Raw genomic sequence first — 19837 nt, 5'->3', positions numbered from 1 at the left:
AAATAAATGAGTAGTCTAGATAATAGACAAATTATTTATTTAGTATTGTCTAGGATATACTAGATAGAATCTGATTGGTTGTTATGGGCAACATCCCATCTTCAACAGAATTCCCATCTTATACCCCATCATGTGTTATTTCCAACAACAATTTGGGTAATAAAATGAGTGGTGAATAATACTGTATCTCTGTGGTTATTTCCTCATTTGGAGCGTCTCCATGCTGAGTGAATGCTTTTTTAAATATGTCTACACACATCTCAGAGGGTTCCTTGGTCTATGAGAAGACCTAGCCATTACCCGATAATTCTGTCTGCACACATCTCAGAGGGCTCCTTGGTCTATGAGAAGGACCTAGCCATTACCCTTCATTCTCCTGTCTACACACATCTCAGAGGGTTCCTTGGTCTATGAGGAGACATAGCCATTACCCATGATTCTTCTATCTACATACATCTCAGAGGGTTCCTTGGTTCCTTTCTCCTATCTACAGACATCTCAAAGGGTTTCTTGATCTATGAGGAGACATAGCCATTACCCCATCATTCTCCTGTCTACACACAACTCAGATGGGTTCCTTGGTCTATGAGGAGATGCAGCCATTACCTCATCATTATTGTGTCTATATACAGGACATCTCAGAGGGTTCCTTGGTCTAGGAGGAGACCCCTTGGTCTAGGAGGAGACCCCATCATTCTCCTCAACAGGTTTAGTGTATAGATACACAGATTGAGGAGATCCCTTCACCGGCGCACACCAATAGATAAAGGAATGTTACGTCCCTAGTGAGTGGACAACGTTCCTCTTCTCCGCCTCCGAATCGGGGATAGGGTCACTGTTCCCGGATTACCCCTTAGCTAAATTTCGGACACCTTTTTTCCTCTTTTCCTGTGTAGACAAATCTGCTTCCTCGGTATTAACCGTGGGTTTGCAGACCAGGATAAAAGGCACAAAGATATCCAATAGTGAAGTAAGTTCTTTTTAATAAGTAATCCAATATCATATAATATAAAACATGCAAACACAAATAACACACCAAAACAATAATGGGCCAAGTACTGGTGGGATGCAGGTGGATAATTACCCTCTAAGTAGAGAACTGAGTTTAGGCAGCTCTCATCGATCGCATAAGGTATCCAAGGACTCTAAGCAGGTACCGGTACACCTCCGTTGAGATCCAGGGACACGGGTAAAGATATCCACGATGCTCACCAAACAGAAACTTTCTGGGCCCCTCCGACGCGTTTCCACCTCTACTGAGGTCTTTATCATTCTCCTGTTTACACACATCTCAGAGGGTTCCTTGCTTTGGTCCTTGCAGTATTTAAAACAGCCATTAAAATCCTGTAATTTCAGTAATGTTACAAATGCCTGGGGTGTTCATACAGTAGGTTGCGGCACATTCAAAATGTTACCTCAGGAAACAAAATGGCCACTTCACAAAAGCGCTGCAGTGAGGCCCCTTGTTCACAGTGACTGATATTTTGCATCTTCCTAACAAGTTTGTGCTAAAATAATACACACAATGCAATATTAGCATTTCTGTCTGTCAAAAAGTGTATTAGTAGGTCGACGATAACTAGGTCAATGGTCATTAGGTCAATCACTATTGGTCGACAGTAAAAAGGTCTACATGCACTATGGTTGACATGGACTAAAGTTTGAGACAAGCAAAAGGTCGACATGACTTTTTAAGATTTTTAGTGCCTAGGTCAACAACAGTCGACATAGACCCTCAATTAGTGTACCAAGTACCCTCGTATGGTGCCTCCCTCGCCATACTTTACCATTACCAATTGTAGGCCACGTGGATAATAAATTATAACAAGTTATCCAAGTGAAAAAGGTTAGAAAGAGATAAACACAGCCAACCCGCTTCTAACTGCCATGTTACGGCCTGTGTTTAAAAAATGTCAGCTAAGAGCTGATTGGTTGGTAACTTAGCTCTCTCCAATCTTTGATAAATATCCTCCTTACAGACACAGCAGGCTTCTTCCGAACACTTCAAGTCCAGAGATTATTTGGTGCAGACAAGGAAATGGGTAATTATGTCCTGACAATACAGTGTACAGCATACAAAAAGACCAACAAGCCTTGATGAACAGCACACGTGGCACACTTATCTCTCTCCTTATGTACACACCACTGGAGAGTGGTATAGTCAGATGATTATCGATTTTGGACACACTTTATTTCATACAAACGGAGAAGAGGAGACGCCCAATCCACATGTGGTAGGGAATATGGATTGTACGCTCCACTGGGGCAGGGACTGATGTGAATGTTCAAATATTCTCTGTAAAGTGCAGTGGAATCTGTGTGCGCTATATAAGAAACTGCTAATAAATAAATTAATAATATAGGGATGTATGGTATTTTCTCCCCACTCAGGCAGGCATCTTCGGTGATGGGTATCCATATATAACAAGAATCCCTTTCAATACTGCGGTCATCTCTACTGTATAGACCAGTTTGAGGCGGAGAAGAGGAGACTAATATACCTTCATAGGGATGTATTATCTATTGATAGCGCTGATGAACGAGACACGATTTCATATGGTCTTGCATATGATCTTTTTCTTTCATGTGTTTATATGGTGTGGGGACACCATCCCTGTGTCTTCATCCACCAAGATGCATTCTAAGCACGATTTGAACACCTTTATATTACTTTCATACTATAGAGTAGGCCACTATAGTTACACACAATGTGTCAGTAAGCCAGTGCAATTACAGGGTGACCTGCTAAACTTACACACAATATGTCAGTAAGTCAGTGCTATACAGGGTAGGCTGCTATAGCTATACACAATATGTCAGTAAGACGTGCTATACAGGGTAGGCTGCTATAGATACATGTAATGCGTCAGTAAGCCAGTGCTATTACAGGGTAGGCTACTATAGTTACACACAATGTGTCAGTAAGCCAGTGCTATACAGAGTAGGCTACTATAGTTATACACAATGTGTCAGTAAGCCAGTGCTATACAGGGTAGGCTACTATAGTTACACACAATGCGTCAGTAAGCCAGTGCTATACAGGGTGAACTGCTATAGACACACACAATGTGTCAGTAAGCCAATGCTCTACAGGGTAGGGTACTATAGTTACACAAACAATGTGTCAGTAAGCCAGTGCTATACAAAGTAGGCTATTATAGTTACACACAATGTGTCAGTAAGCCAGTGCTATACAGGGTTGGCTACTATAGTTACACACAATGCGTCAGTAAGCCAGTGCTATACAGGGTGAACTGCTATAGACACACACAATGTGTCAGTAAGCCAGTGCTCTACAGGGTAGGGTACTATAGTTACACACACAATGTGTCAGTAAGCCAGTGCTATACAAAGTAGGCTATTATAGTTACACACAATGTGTCAGTAAGCCAGTGCTATACAGGGTTGGCTACTATAGTTACACACAATGCGTCAGTAAGCCAGTGCTATACAGGGTGAACTGCTATAGACACACACAATGTGTCAGTAAGCCAGTGCTCTACAGGGTAGGGTACTATAGTTACACACACAATGTGTCAGTAAGCCAGTGCATACAAAGTAGGCTATTATAGTTACACACAAGGGCCCTTATTCTGATCGGTGCGGAAATTCCCGCATGCGGACGGACCGCCGATGTTGATCGTCTGCGCATGTGCAGAGGTCACTCTGCGCATGTGCAGGCGATTTCGCCGCACGGATTCTTTATACGCCGCACAGGGGGCGTAGAGGGGCGTGAGGGGCTACTTAGCCTCATTACCCTATGCATACGCCCCCCGTTTCATGGGCGTTCCCATGCAAACGCGGGGCGTATGCATGGTAATGAGGCCGTGACGCGTGGGTACGGGGCGGGCATCTGACATCGCCGGATGTCAGCTGCCCGCCCCTATACATGATTTCACACGGACAAGTGTCCGTGTGGTCTTGTGTTGCGGGACCTGGTGGAGCGTGCGGCCCTGCATTCGATGTTCGGCGACCATCGAATGCAGGGGCTGCTCCCACCATGGAGGAGGCGTATCCCCGTACAATTTCATGCGGATCGCCACATATCCGCATACGGACGGCAGGTGGCGATCCGTATGGAAGGCGGGGATTCGCCTGCACGGTTGCGGCCGCATATTCTGATCGGGCCGCACCGATCAGAATAAGGGCCAAGGTGTCAGTAAGCCAGTGCTATACAGGGTAGGCTACTATAGTTACACACAATGCATCAGTAAGCCAGTGCTATACAGGGTGAACTGCTATAGATACATACAATGTGTCAGTAAGCCAGTGCTATACAGGGTAGGGTACTATAGTTACACACACAATGTGTCGGTAAGCCAGTGCTATACAGAGTAGGTTAATATAGCTACACACAATGCTTCTGTAAGCTAGTGTTATACAGGTTGGTCGTCTATATATATTTTTGGGGGCCTAGGGCAGGCATTCCCAACCACGGTCCTCAAGGCACGCCAACAGTGCAGGTTTTAGTGATATCCAGGCTTCAGTACAGATGGTTTACTCAGAATCCCTCAGATACTAATTAAGTCACCTGTGCTCAAGTCTGGATATCTACAAAACCTGCACTGTTGGTGTGCCTTGAGGACCGTGGTTGGCCTGCTCGAGGGTGCAGTGATTAAAAAAGATTGGGAACCCCTGAAGTAGGCTGATATAGTTACACACAATGCTTCAGTAAGCTAGTGCTATACAAAGTAGGATACTATAGTTACACATAATGCGTCAGTAAGCCAGTGCTATACAAGGTGAGCTGCTATAGATACACACTGTGTCAGTAAGCCAGGGCTATACAGGGTGAGCTGCTATAGATACACACACTGTGTCAGTAAGCCAGGGCTATACAGGGTGAGCTGCTATAGATACACACACTGGGCGGGATGTACTAAAGGGAAAATGCGGTAAAACCCCCGTTTTACCGCATTTTCCTATGTACCATTACCCGGCCGCACGGATTTCGCTGGGCAGGGTAGCTACATATAGAAGCCTATGGGCTTCTTTTCGCCACCCGCCGCAACCCCACCACCTCACCGACCCCCCCTTTCCCCCTCCCTTGGGCCTACCCTTCTTGCAGGTCCTCCTGGACCACGGAAGGTAAGCCCTTCCTCCCCCTATCAACGCAGCCGGACGTCCTTCCAGCTGCAGGGGGGAGGAGGAGGCGTCGGGGACAGCCTGCTTAGCTGTCCCCAGCGTGTAGGCATCAGGAGGCGGCAGGCAGGGTCTCCGTCACTGCATCGCGATGCCAGCCGCATATGTTAGTACATATGCGCTGGCATCGCGGCGGACAGCGGCGAAGGGCGGCGATGTATATTAATACATCCCGCCCACTGTGTCAGTAAGCCAGTTGTTATACAGGGTGAGCTGCTATAGTTACACACAATGCGTCAGTAAGCCAATGCTATACAGGGTAGGCTACTATAATTAAATGCAATGTGTCAGTAAGTCAGTGCTATTACAGGGTGAGCTGCTAAATTTACATTAAATGTGTCAGTAAACCAGTGCTATACAGAGTAGGCTACTATAGTTACACACAATGCGTCAGCAAGCCAGTGCTATACAGGGTGAACTGCCATAGCAGTGGCAAACGCAGGATTTTCAGAAGGGGGTTTCCAGAGGGGCGGAGCAAAGCACGGAGATGGACACTTAGGTGACCCAGTATATGCCGGGTCAGTTAAAGTATTATAGATAGACCAAATGTATATAAATAATAATAATTATATATATGTATATATATATAAATATATATATATATATATATATATATATATATATACACACACACAAACACACACACACATATATATATATTACATTGACAAAAAACCTTACGGTTTCACATGTCCCATTAAGGCTTCTTACACATGATCTGGCATTTCAGAAACCTGTTGCAACTCTTCCACTCAAACGCCAAAAAGCAATGAAATTACGATCATTAAGGCTGACGCCTTAATGGACGTGTTCCTTGCACAATACAGATATGGTACGCCATCACAGCCTGTGGGTAAGTGCAGATTCAGCACTCTCACAGAGTGAGATTGCTGTCACTCACACAATGGTGGAGCTGCTAATTCACAGATTTGTGTGCTCATTGGAATACACACATGCAGTCTATGCAACTGAAGGTCTGAGCAGTAAACAGAGCCGAGAGGATGGGGTAAAAGTGGTGTTGATTGGGGTAGGAGGCAGTGTGGTGCGGATGGGGAATAGAAATGCGTAGATGGTAGGAAGGCTAAGCTAAGCAGCACTGATGGGGGACTAACGAAGCAGATGGGTGGAAAACAGTGGCACAGATTGGGGAAGGTAAGACAGAGTGATGCGATTGGGTAGGAGACAGATGAGCAGTTGGAGGAAAGACAGCACTGATGGGGGAGGGGGTTCGGAGCAAAGGGGATAAAGGGAAAACAGAGCGGTACAGATGGAGAGGGGAGACAGCAGTACAGATGGAAGGAAACGGTGTCATGGATGAGGCAGGCAGAGCAGCATGGATGGAGGGGGAGACAGAGTACCACTAATAGAGGGGAAGCCAGTGGCACAGATAGAAGGAAACAGTGGCACCTGTGTGAAAAGACAGGGCAGCGCAGATGGGGAAAGACACATTGGTGCAGATGAGGGAATACACACAGCAGTAGGTATCGGGGAAGACAGAACAGCATGAAGGTGGGAGAAGAAAGTGTAGATGCATAGTAGTTGGGAGTATTATAGTTTTTGCAATTATGAAAGATGTTTCTGGTAACTGCATGTGAATACTAAATGAAATGGATATACAGTATGTAGTGAGTGTGAAAGATGTTGGACTCTCAGTGGGATAGTTCTAGTAATAGTGTTTATTCTAGCACTCGCTATCTTTGAAAACCCATGCAGTTCCTCTACCCTGTCTGGGGTGTTGCTGTCTGCTGTAGTGTTTCTAGCACAGGTCTGGTTTGCAGTGCTGATATACAGATCACACTGTGCTAGAAGCACTACAGCAGATAGATACACCCCAGGCAGGGAAGCGGAACTGCATGGGTTTTCAAAGATGGCGGGTGCTAGAATGAACACTATAGTAACTCAGTGGGCTAGACAGTTTTAGATAATTGCAGGTACTTATTAGGATGAGTGCGCCACATAACTGCTCAGACCTTCAGTTGCATAGACTGCATGTGTGTATTCCAATGAGCACACAAATCTGTGAATTAGCAGCTCCACCATTGTGTGAGTGACAGCAATCTCACTCTGTGAGAGTGCTGAATCTGCACTTACCCACAGGCTGTGATGGCGTACCATATCTGTATTGTGCAAGGAACACGTCCATTAAGGCGTCAGCCTTAATGATCGTAATTTCATTGCTTTTTGGCGTTTGAGTGGAAGAGTTGCAACAGGTTTCTGAAATGCCAGATCATGTGTAAGAAGCCTTAATGGGACATGTGAAACCGTAAGGTTTTTTGTCAATGTAATTTCATAGCTTTTTTCAATTTATTTATTTTTTATTTTAAATTTTAAATTTCAGTGTAAGAATAAAATTAGATTTTTTTAAATGTTTAAAGATAACACACCCCTGGCAATGAGACAGCGTACACGCGGGGGGACACTGGGAAGGGGACAGCGTACACGCGGGGGACACTGGGAAGGGGACAGCGTACACGCGGGGACAGCGTACACGCGGGGGACACTGGGAAGGGGACAGCGTACACGCGGGGGACACTGGGAAGGGGACAGCGTACACGCGGGGGACACTGGGAAGGGGACAGCGTACACGCGGGGGGCACTGGGAAGGGGACAGCGTACACGCGGGGGACACTGGGAAGGGGACAGCGTACAAGCAGGGGGCACTGGAAAGGGGACAGCGTACACGCGGGGGACACTGGGAAGGGGACAGCGTACACGCAGGGGGCACTGGAAAGGGGACAGCGTACACGCGGGGGACACTGGGAAGGGGACAGCGTACACGCAGTGGGCACTGGGAGGGGACAGCGTACACGCAGGGGGCACTGGGAAGGGGACAGCGTACACGCAGGGGGCACTGGGAAGGGGACAGCGTACACGCAGGGGGCACTGGGAAGGGGACAGCGTACACGCAGGGGGCACTGGGAAGGGGACAGGGTACACGCAGGGGGCACTGGGAGGGGACAGCGTACACGCAGGGGGCACTGGGAAGGGGACAGCGTACACGCAGGGGGCACTGGGAAGGGGACAGCGTACACGCAGGGGGCACTGGGAAGGGGACAGCGTACACGCAGGGGGCACTGGGAAGGGGACAGCGTACACGCAGGGGGCACTGGGAAGGGGACAGCGTACACGCAGGGGGCACTGGGAAGGGGACAGCGTACACGCAGGGGGCACTGGGAAGGGGACAGCGTACACGCAGGGGGCACTGGGAAGGGGACAGCGTACACGCAGGGGGCACTGGGAAGGGGACAGCGTACACGCAGGGGGCACTGGGAAGGGGACAGCGTACACGCAGGGGGCACTGGGAAGGGGACAGCGTACACGCAGGGGGCACTGGGAAGGGGACAGCGTACACGCAGGGGGCACTGGGAAGGGGACAGCGTACACGTAGGGGGCACTGGGGGGCAGGGAACAGCATACACACGGGGCAGGGAACAGCGTACACACGGGGGTACTGGGGGGCAGTGAACAGCGTACACACGGGGGTACTGGGGGGCAGGGAACAGCGTACACACGGGGGCACTGGGGGGCAGGGAACAGCATACACAGGGGGGCAGGGAACAGCGTACACACGGGGGCATTGGGGGGCCAGGGAACAGCGGACACACGGGGGCACTGGTGGGGGCAGCGTACACACGGGGGCACTGGGGGGGACAGAGCACACACAGGGGCACTGGGGGGGACAGAGCACACACGGGGGCACTGGGGGAGGAACAGAGCACACACGGGGGCACTGGGGGAGGAACAGAGCACACACGGGGGCACTGGGAAGGGGACAGCGTACACACACGGGGGCACTGGGGGGGGGACAGCGTACACACGGGGGCACTTTTATGAGCAGTATTCATAAATTTATCAGGTTTACATGGCTAAACTCAAGGAATTTGTGCTTGAAATAGGCAATACTTAATGGGTGCCAACAACACTATTGCCCATTCTCCATCACTGACATTATGATGTCAAAGTATGACCGATGTCACAGACCCATACTATTCATTCGCAGTACGAGTGCAGTGCACATGCAAATTGATGGTGTGAAGCTCAGGTGTCACAAGATGGTTATATAGCATAAATGTGCCGATGGTGTGATGCTCAGGTGTCACAAGATGGATTATATACAGTAGCATAAATGTGCTGTTGGTGTGACGCTCACATACCTCCCAACTTTTGACGTTAACAAATAGGGACACGAAAAGGGGGCGGGCGTATGCAAATGAGGGTGCGGCTTATGCTAATTAGCCGCGACCTCATTTTCATACGAGAACAGACGCTGCACAGCGTCTATTCTACTAGATTGGGGGGGTCTCCCAACTGCCACCCCCCGCAGCGGGACAATGCCTGCCGCGGGTGGGACAGCGGGACAGGACCCGAAAATCGTGACTGTCCCTCTAAAATCGTGACAGTTGGGAGGTATGCGCTCAGGTGTCACAAGATGGTTATATAGCATAAATGTGCTGATGGTGTGACACTCAGGTGTCACAGGATGGGTTATATAGCATAAATGTGCTGATGGTGTGACGCTCCGGTGTCACAAGATGGGTTATATAGCATAAATGTGCCGATGGTGTGACGCTCCGATGTCACAAGACGGTTATATAGCATAAATGTGCCGATGGTGTGACGCTCCGATGTCACAAGACGGTTATATAGCATAAATGTGCCGATGGTGTGACGCTCCGATGTCACAAGACGGTTATATAGCATAAATGTGCCGATGGTATGACGCTCGGGTGTCACAAGGTGGATTATATACTGTAGCAATAACGTGCTGATGGTTTGAAGATCAGGTGTCACCATTTTGACCTTTTAAATTAAAATATGCCCTCGCGAATGAAAAATGTGCCCTCGCGAATGAAAAATGTGCCCTTCCCGTGATCAGCACCCTGCCCTAAAAAACTTCTAGAGAGAACACTAGGTAGGCTACTATAGTTGGAAGCGGTACATCTGTCAGAACAGATTTAGGTCTACAGTCATTAGGTCGACCCCGGAAGGTCGACTGTCCCCAAGGTCGACAGGGTTAAAGGTCGACATGGCTCAAGGTCGACATGATTTAAGGTCGACATGGGCCAAGGTCGACATAGTTTTAGGTCGATAGTCATTAGGTCGACATGAGTTTTTCACTTTTTTTTTACCCGAATGTCGACACAGTTGGAGTCGAACCGCAGCCCCTCGCATCGCTCGCTGCGCTCGGCACACTATTTTATTCTCCCACCACGCCCTAGTGGATGGTAGGGCATGAAATAACGCCTGTCGGCACATGTCGGCTCAAAGAACAGTGAAAAACTCATGTCGACCTAATGACTGTCGACCTAAAAACATGTCGACATTGGCCCATGTCGACCTTAAGTCATGTCGACCTTGAGCCATGTCGACCTTTAACCCTGAAACCCGACCTAATGACTGTCGACCTAAAAACATGTCGACATTGGCCCATGTCGACCTTAAGTCATGTCGACCTTGAGCCATGTCGACCTTTAACCCTGTCGACCTTGGGGACAGTCGACCTTCCGGGGTGGACCTAATGACTGTCGACCTAAGTCTGGTCTGACAGATGACCGTTTCCCCTATAGTTACACACAATTTGTCAGTAAAACGTTATATACTGTACAGTTACACAATGTGTCAGTAAGCCAGTGATATACAGGGTAGGTAGATGTTACACTGACGGTCAGAGAGCAGTGATTCACTCCTAACATTCCGCTTATAAATCGTTAATGGTATCATTCAGTGTTTAAGACCTAGATCGTTTGCCCACCAGGTGAAGCGATATCTTTATCAATATCTCGTTTGCTAACAATATTGCATAGAGGTGATTCAGTATATCCAATCAGCCTTCCGCAGCTATCTATCCTATGGCTTACAGGTAACTCCACTATTGAGCCCTTCTGTCTAGGCCACACACAGTAACCTATCACTGTTACCATAACAACACAGGTGTTCCGCCAATGCGCATTTCACTTTAATGGCTTTATCTGGGTCGCACATGACCAGTAGCGGTGCCCGAACAGACCCCCACAGAGGCTGAAGCAGCACTGACAGACCCCTACCCAAACTTTAGTATGGTACTTGGCAAGGCCTGATACACTTGACAGCATTAAGACATGTTATATTGGTATAAAAAACCCTGCCCCAATCTGCAAAGCGCCTCCCACTTTGGTAATATATTTGCCCCTTTCAGGGTTGTAAATTGAGGCAGGTAGGAGATATGCTATTCTGCCCTTGCTTATACATACACATAGTCTAAATGTGGCCATACACACGCAGATTTATCTTCAGATCTGGCTGCTTGAAACAAAAAAATGGTTATGGATGAGAGCAAATGACAGTTGATCCTTTGCTTGGAAATGTTGGAAAACAGACAAACTGTCACTCATCCATAACCATGTTTTTGTTCCAACCAGCCAGATCTGAAGATAACTCTTACTAGTGTATGGGCACCACTTTATTTGTATACATATATTTGCCTGTATGGCTGCTGCTAATACCTGTGTGATGACATCACAATGGCCCTGTGATGACATAACAGTGATTCTATGATGTCACAATGCCTGGTGAGCCAGGACGGAACACTAGGAGTCATTCTGTTGCCTGGTCCCGACTTGTGCAGTCAGAGCTTTTGAACGTGTCTGATTATTCAGCATTTTCAGTTCATATATTGTGTTTGGAGAGGAGCAAGGAGAGAGAGGAGAGAGAGGAGGAAGGAGGAGATAAACGGGAGCAGCCCCGCGCTGCGTCCCGTTCTATAGTGGCAAGGTAAGTGCGCTCTTATTTCTATTCATACTTTTTTGTTTGAGCAATTGGGGTTCTTCATGGATTTCTTAAGGGGCGAGGCTCACCTGAAAGTGGGCGTGTCATAGCATAGAAGGCGGTTATGTCCCAATTTAGTGGGTGTTTCAGGGGGTCTTTGCCCAAACCTGTGGGGTTATTTATTATTTATATCAGTGCCGGTTGCCAATGACCCCCAACATTTTTGGCGTTCAATATGAGCTAAAATGGTTATTCGATTCCAGTGGGTTCGTGTCCCCCACACACACACAAACACTTTTTTATTTTGGTTTAAACCCTTTTTTTTTTGTTGGTGGTTAAATAATCACAATTTGCATGTGACAATGGGCACCGATATTATGCCCACATTTCACTGCAAATGAGGTTGCTGATAAATGGACTTTAAATAATAAAGCCCTTTATTTCCCCCATTACTCCATTATGGTATTGCATTCGCTGATACCTGCATATCTGTGGTCAGCTGTGTAACACATATTTATACTGATCCTACTAGCGGAGCATTGTGATTCCGGATTATAATCGTATGAATATAAAATGAATTGTGACAGGAGATCGGGGACCATATTCACTTTTTGCTTTTCATGGCGCCCAGAGAGGTCGCGTATAGTAGCGTAAAGGGCTTGCTTGGCTGCCTATTTCCGCTGCCTATCAAGCAGGTAAACTCCATCCCGCCAAAGGCACGCCCACCCCGCCACACAAATACCCGCACTATGTTGCAACGCGTACGCTTACACATTCACGCGTAAGCACCCGCATCGAATGATTTTTCCTCTGTTTGTTGTGTTTCCGTCCATTATGACTAGAAGGGATATTTATGTATAGCTTATTTATTATTTAATATTTCTATTTTATCTTTAATTAAGGTGACGCAGTGAGTCAAACTTGCTACAAGAGGGGAAATGGCCCAATTGCCGACAGAGAGCCAAGCCAAACAAGAACCCCGGGAGAGGCAGATGCCCCCGGCACCGCGGGTAAGACAGGCCCCACCGCCTCCCCGCGAGAAAAAGGCACCACCACCTCCCCGCGAGAGAAAGGCACCACCGCCTCCCCGCGAGAGAAAGGCCCCACCACCTCCCTGCGAGAGAAAGGCCCCACCGCCTCCCCGCGAGAAACAGGCCCCACCGGCACCGAGGGAGAGACAGGCCCCACCGGCACCGAGGGAGAGACAGGCCCCACCGGCACCAAGGGAGAGACAGGCCCCATCGGCACCAAGGGAGAGACAGGCCCCACCGGCACCAAGGGAGAGACAGGCCCCACCGGCACCAAGGGAGAGACAGGCTTCCTCACCACTGAGGAATTCGCCCCCCGTCAATATCCACGGTGTGGCAAGAGCCAGCGCCACGATCAACGGAATGGTATACGCCCCCATCACCATCCATGGAGAGGCAAGAGACCCCGTTTCAATTCACAGAGTGGCATGAGAACCCATTCTCAATGGACTGGTATTCAGAGATCCCGGAAACATCCACGGAGTGGCAAGAGTCTCAGGAAGCATCCACGGAGTGGCAAGAGTCCCAGGAAGCATCCACGGTGTGGCAAGAGTCCCAGGAAGCATCCATGGTGTGGCAAGAGTCCCAGGAAACCTACACGGAGCGGCAAGAGACCCAGGAAACATCTATGGAGTGGCCCCCCGTCACCACCCACAGAGTGGTATACGCCCCCGTCACCATTCACGGAGTGGTATGCACCCCCGCCGCCATCCACGGAGTGGCATGCGCCCCCGTCACCATTTACGGAGTGGCAAGCGTCCCTGTCACTGGAGTGGCATGCACCCCCTACACCATCCAAGGAGTGGTATGCACCCCTGTCACCATCACGGAGTGGCATGCACTCCCAATGTAGAGGCGTCCCACTACATTTAAACTACTGTTAAATATGGAATATTGCACATAACAACCAATCAAACTGTATCTATTATCTCCTATACGATACTAAATAAATGAGTAGTCTAGATAATAGACAAATTATTTATTTAGTATTGTCTAGGATATACTAGATAGAATCTGATTGGTTGTTATGGGCAACATCCCATCTTCAACAGAATTCCCATCTTATACCCCATCATGTGTTATTTCCAACAACAATTTGGGTAATAAAATGAGTGGTGAATAATACTGTATCTCTGTGGTTATTTCCTCATTTGGAGCGTCTCCATGCTGAGTGAATGCTTTTTTAAATATGTCTACACACATCTCAGAGGGTTCCTTGGTCTATGAGAAGACCTAGCCATTACCCGATAATTCTGTCTGCACACATCTCAGAGGGCTCCTTGGTCTATGAGAAGGACCTAGCCATTACCCTTCATTCTCCTGTCTACACACATCTCAGAGGGTTCCTTGGTCTATGAGGAGACATAGCCATTACCCATGATTCTTCTATCTACATACATCTCAGAGGGTTCCTTGGTTCCTTTCTCCTATCTACAGACATCTCAAAGGGTTTCTTGATCTATGAGGAGACATAGCCATTACCCCATCATTCTCCTGTCTACACACAACTCAGATGGGTTCCTTGGTCTATGAGGAGATGCAGCCATTACCTCATCATTATTGTGTCTATATACAGGACATCTCAGAGGGTTCCTTGGTCTAGGAGGAGACCCCTTGGTCTAGGAGGAGACCCCATCATTCTCCTCAACAGGTTTAGTGTATAGATACACAGATTGAGGAGATCCCTTCACCGGCGCACACCAATAGATAAAGGAATGTTACGTCCCTAGTGAGTGGACAACGTTCCTCTTCTCCGCCTCCGAATCGGGGATAGGGTCACTGTTCCCGGATTACCCCTTAGCTAAATTTCGGACACCTTTTTTCCTCTTTTCCTGTGTAGACAAATCTGCTTCCTCTGTATTAACCGTGGGTTTGCAGACCAGGATAAAAGGCACAAAGATATCCAATAGTGAAGTAAGTTCTTTTTAATAAGTAATCCAATATCATATAATATAAAACATGCAAACACAAATAACACACCAAAACAATAATGGGCCAAGTACTGGTGGGATGCAGGTGGATAATTACCCTCTAAGTAGAGAACTGAGTTTAGGCAGCTCTCATCGATCGCATAAGGTATCCAAGGACTCTAAGCAGGTACCGGTACACCTCCGTTGAGATCCAGGGACACGGGTAAAGATATCCACGATGCTCACCAAACAGAAACTTTCTGGGCCCCTCCGACGCGTTTCCACCTCTACTGAGGTCTTTATCATTCTCCTGTTTACACACATCTCAGAGGGTTCCTTGCTTTGGTCCTTGCAGTATTTAAAACAGCCATTAAAATCCTGTAATTTCAGTAATGTTACAAATGCCTGGGGTGTTCATACAGTAGGTTGCGGCACATTCAAAATGTTACCTCAGGAAACAAAATGGCCACTTCACAAAAGCGCTGCAGTGAGGCCCCTTGTTCACAGTGACTGATATTTTGCATCTTCCTAACAAGTTTGTGCTAAAATAATACACACAATGCAATATTAGCATTTCTGTCTGTCAAAAAGTGTAATAGTAGGTCGACGATAACTAGGTCAATGGTCATTAGGTCAATCACTATTGGTCGACAGTAAAAAGGTCTACATGCACTATGGTTGACATGGACTAAAGTTTGAGACAAGCAAAAGGTCGACATGACTTTTTAAGATTTTTAGTGCCTAGGTCAACAAGAGTCGACATAGACCCTCAATTAGTGTACCAAGTACCCTCGTATGGTGCCTCCCTCGCCATACTTTACCATTACCAATTGTAGGCCACGTGGATAATAAATTATAACAAGTTATCCAAGTGAAAAAGGTTGGAAAGAGATAAAAACAGCCAACCCGCTTCTAACTGCCATGTTACGGCCTGTGTTTCAAAAATGTCAGCTAAGAGCTGATTGGTTGGTAACTTAGCTCTCTCCAATCTTTGATAAATATCCTCCTTACAGACACAGCAGGCTTCTTCCGAACACTTCAAGTCCAGAGATTATTTGGTGCAGACAAGGAAATGGGTAATTATGTCCTGACAATACAGTGTACAGAATACAAAAAGACCAACAAGCCTTGATGAACAGCACACGTGGCACACTTATCTCTCTCCTTATGTACACACCACTGGAGAGTGGTATAGTCAGATGATTATCGATTTTGGCCACACTTTATTTCATACAAACGGAGAAGAGGAGACGCCCAATCCACATGTGGTAGGGAATATGGATTGTACGCTCCACTGGGGCAGGGACTGATGTGAATGTTCAAATATTCTCTGTAAAGTGCAGTGGAATCTGTGTGCGCTATATAAGAAACTGCTAATAAATAAATTAATAATATAGGGATGTATGGTATTTTCTCCCCACTCAGGCAGGCATCTTCGGTGATGGGTATCCATATATAACAAGAATCCCTTTCAATACTGCGGTCATCTCTACTGTATAGACCAGTTTGAGGCGGAGAAGAGGAGACTAATATACCTTCATAGGGATGTATTATCTATTGATAGCGCTGATGAACGAGACACGATTTCATATGGTCTTGCATATGATCTTTTTCTTTCATGTGTTTATATGGTGTGGGGACACCATCCCTGTGTCTTCATTCACCAAGATGCATTCTAAGCACGATTTGAACACCTTTATATTACTTTCATACTATAGAGTAGGCTACTATAGTTACACACAATGTGTCAGTAAGCCAGTGCTATTACAGGGTGACCTGCTAAACTTACACACAATATGTCAGTAAGTCAGTGCTATACAGGGTAGGCTGCTATAGCTATACACAATATGTCAGTAAGACGTGCTATACAGGGTAGGCTGCTATAGATACATGTAATGCGTCAGTAAGCCAGTGCTATTACAGGGTAGGCTACTATAGTTACACACAATGTGTCAGTAAGCCAGTGCTATACAGAGTAGGCTACTATAGTTATACACAATGTGTCAGTAAGCCAGTGCTATACAGGGTAGGCTACTATAGTTACACACAATGCGTCAGTAAGCCAGTGCTATACAGGGTGAACTGCTATAGACACACACAATGTGTCAGTAAGCCAATGCTCTACAGGGTAGGGTACTATAGTTACACAAACAATGTGTCAGTAAGCCAGTGCTATACAAAGTAGGCTATTATAGTTACACACAATGTGTCAGTAAGCCAGTGCTTTACAGGGTTGGCTACTATAGTTACACACAATGCGTCAGTAAGCCAGTGCTATACAGGGTGAACTGCTATAGACACACACAATGTGTCAGTAAGCCAGTGCTCTACAGGGTAGGGTACTATAGTTACACACACAATGTGTCAGTAAGCCAGTGCTATACAAAGTAGGCTATTATAGTTACACACAATGTGTCAGTAAGCCAGTGCTATACAGGGTTGGCTACTATAGTTACACACAATGCGTCAGTAAGCCAGTGCTATACAGGGTGAACTGCTATAGACACACACAATGTGTCAGTAAGCCAGTGCTCTACAGGGTAGGGTACTATAGTTACACACACAATGTGTCAGTAAGCCAGTGCATACAAAGTAGGCTATTATAGTTAAACACAATGTGTCAGTAAGCCAGTGCTATACAGGGTAGGCTACTATAGTTACACACAATGCATCAGTAAGCCAGTGCTATACAGGGTGAACTGCTATAGATACATACAATGTGTCAGTAAGCCAGTGCTATACAGGGTAGGGTACTATAGTTACACACACAATGTGTCGGTAAGCCAGTGCTATACAGAGTATGTTAATATAGCTACACACAATGCTTCTGTAAGCTAGTGTTATACAGGTTGGTCGTCTATATATATTTTTGGGGGCCTAGGGCAGGCATTCCCAACCACGGTCCTCAAGGCACGCCAACAGTGCAGGTTTTAGTGATATCCAGGCTTCAGTACAGATGGTTTACTCAGAATCCCTCAGATACTAATTAAGTCACCTGTGCTCAAGTCTGGATATCTACAAAACCTGCACTGTTGGTGTGCCTTGAGGACCGTGGTTGGCCTGCTCGAGGGTGCAGTGATTAAAAAAGATTGGGAACCCCTGAAGTAGGCTGATATAGTTACACACAATGCTTCAGTAAGCTAGTGCTATACAAAGTAGGATACTATAGTTACACATAATGCGTCAGTAAGCCAGTGCTATACAAGGTGAGCTGCTATAGATACACACTGTGTCAGTAAGCCAGGGCTATACAGGGTGAGCTGCTATAGATACACACACTGTGTCAGTAAGCCAGGGCTATACAGGGTGAGCTGCTATAGATACACACACTGGGCGGGATGTACTAAAGGGAAAATGCGGTAAAACCCCCGTTTTACCGCATTTTCCTATGTACCATTACCCGGCCGCACGGATTTCGCTGGGCAGGGTAGCTACATATAGAAGCCTATGGGCTTCTTTTCGCCACCCGCCGCAACCCCACCACCTCACCGACCCCCCCTTTCCCCCTCCCTTGGGCCTACCCTTCTTGCAGGTCCTCCTGGACCACGGAAGGTAAGCCCTTCCTCCCCCTATCAACGCAGCCGGACGTCCTTCCAGCTGCGGGGGGGAGGAGGAGGCGTCGGGGACAGCCTGCTTAGCTGTCCCCAGCGTGTAGGCATCAGGAGGCGGCAGGCAGGGTCTCCGTCACTGCATCGCGATGCCAGCCGCATATGTTAGTACATATGCGCTGGCATCGCGGCGGACAGCGGCGAAGGGCGGCGATGTATATTAATACATCCCGCCCACTGTGTCAGTAAGCCAGTTGTTATACAGGGTGAGCTGCTATAGTTACACACAATGCGTCAGTAAGCCAATGCTATACAGGGTAGGCTACTATAATTAAATGCAATGTGTCAGTAAGTCAGTGCTATTACAGGGTGAGCTGCTAAATTTACATTAAATGTGTCAGTAAACCAGTGCTATACAGAGTAGGCTACTATAGTTACACACAATGCGTCAGCAAGCCAGTGCTATACAGGGTGAACTGCCATAGCAGTGGCAAACGCAGGATTTTCAGAAGGGGGTTTCCAGAGGGGCGGAGCAAAGCACGGAGATGGACACTTAGGTGACCCAGTATATGCCGGGTCAGTTAAAGTATTATAGATAGACCAAATGTATATAAATAATAATAATTATATATATGTATATATATATAAATATATATATTATAAGGGCACGGTCGTGCCCTTATATTAAGGCTGAATCCAACGAACGGATTTTTCCCATAGGGAACTTTTCGGATGGGGGCATGGTGTTTGAGGGACTGCACCTCAAAAGTGACTGGACGTACTGAGCTGAAATTTGGCACGTACGCGTAGAATCGTCAACCGGTGCTGCGTGCCAAATTTCAGGGCGAAATATAAAAAAATGACCAATTGGGAGCGATGTAAACTTCCAACTGTCAGTTTTTTTCTGACACTCCAGAAATGACAACTTGTCACCCATGTTAGTCTATGAGGGTTTTTTTGGGAAGGCATAACTCAGGGTAGAGGAACAATTGAGACTTGGGGTTTGTTTTATTAGGTAGATATTGTCCCAGTGGAGTGCCTTTTGGGGTTGAGGATTTTCAGATAGGTACAGTTTTTTTATAATTTAGTGAAACGTCCCCCATTATAAAGATAGGAGCGCCAACTTGTTGCGCATGCGCACAATGCCACCAGCAGGGGGAGCAGTACACTGATGAGCTTCACTTGGGTGTACCAAGATGGCCGACTGTGAAGCGATATTCACAGTTTCTTATATATCAATATGAATATATAGTATACTTCATACACATACATGCCCAGCTAATGCAGATGGCTGATGGCATAATGACACGCAAACATGGGGCACAGGAACCGGGCAGACAGGTAGTTATTTGCAGGTCTGGGCATAGGAGGACCCAAGAGAGGACTACTCCGTCCGAGTACAGAATGGCCCCGCCCTCAGTGAGCAGTGCTGCGGCTGTACTGTCTCCACACCTGTCAATCAACA

This window comes from Crinia signifera, unplaced genomic scaffold, assembly GCF_055691185.1.
Source record: "Crinia signifera unplaced genomic scaffold, ASM5569118v1 HAP2_SCAFFOLD_84, whole genome shotgun sequence".
NCBI classification, from domain to species: Eukaryota; Metazoa; Chordata; class Amphibia; order Anura; family Myobatrachidae; genus Crinia; species Crinia signifera.
This window is presented reverse-complemented; position numbering follows the sequence as displayed.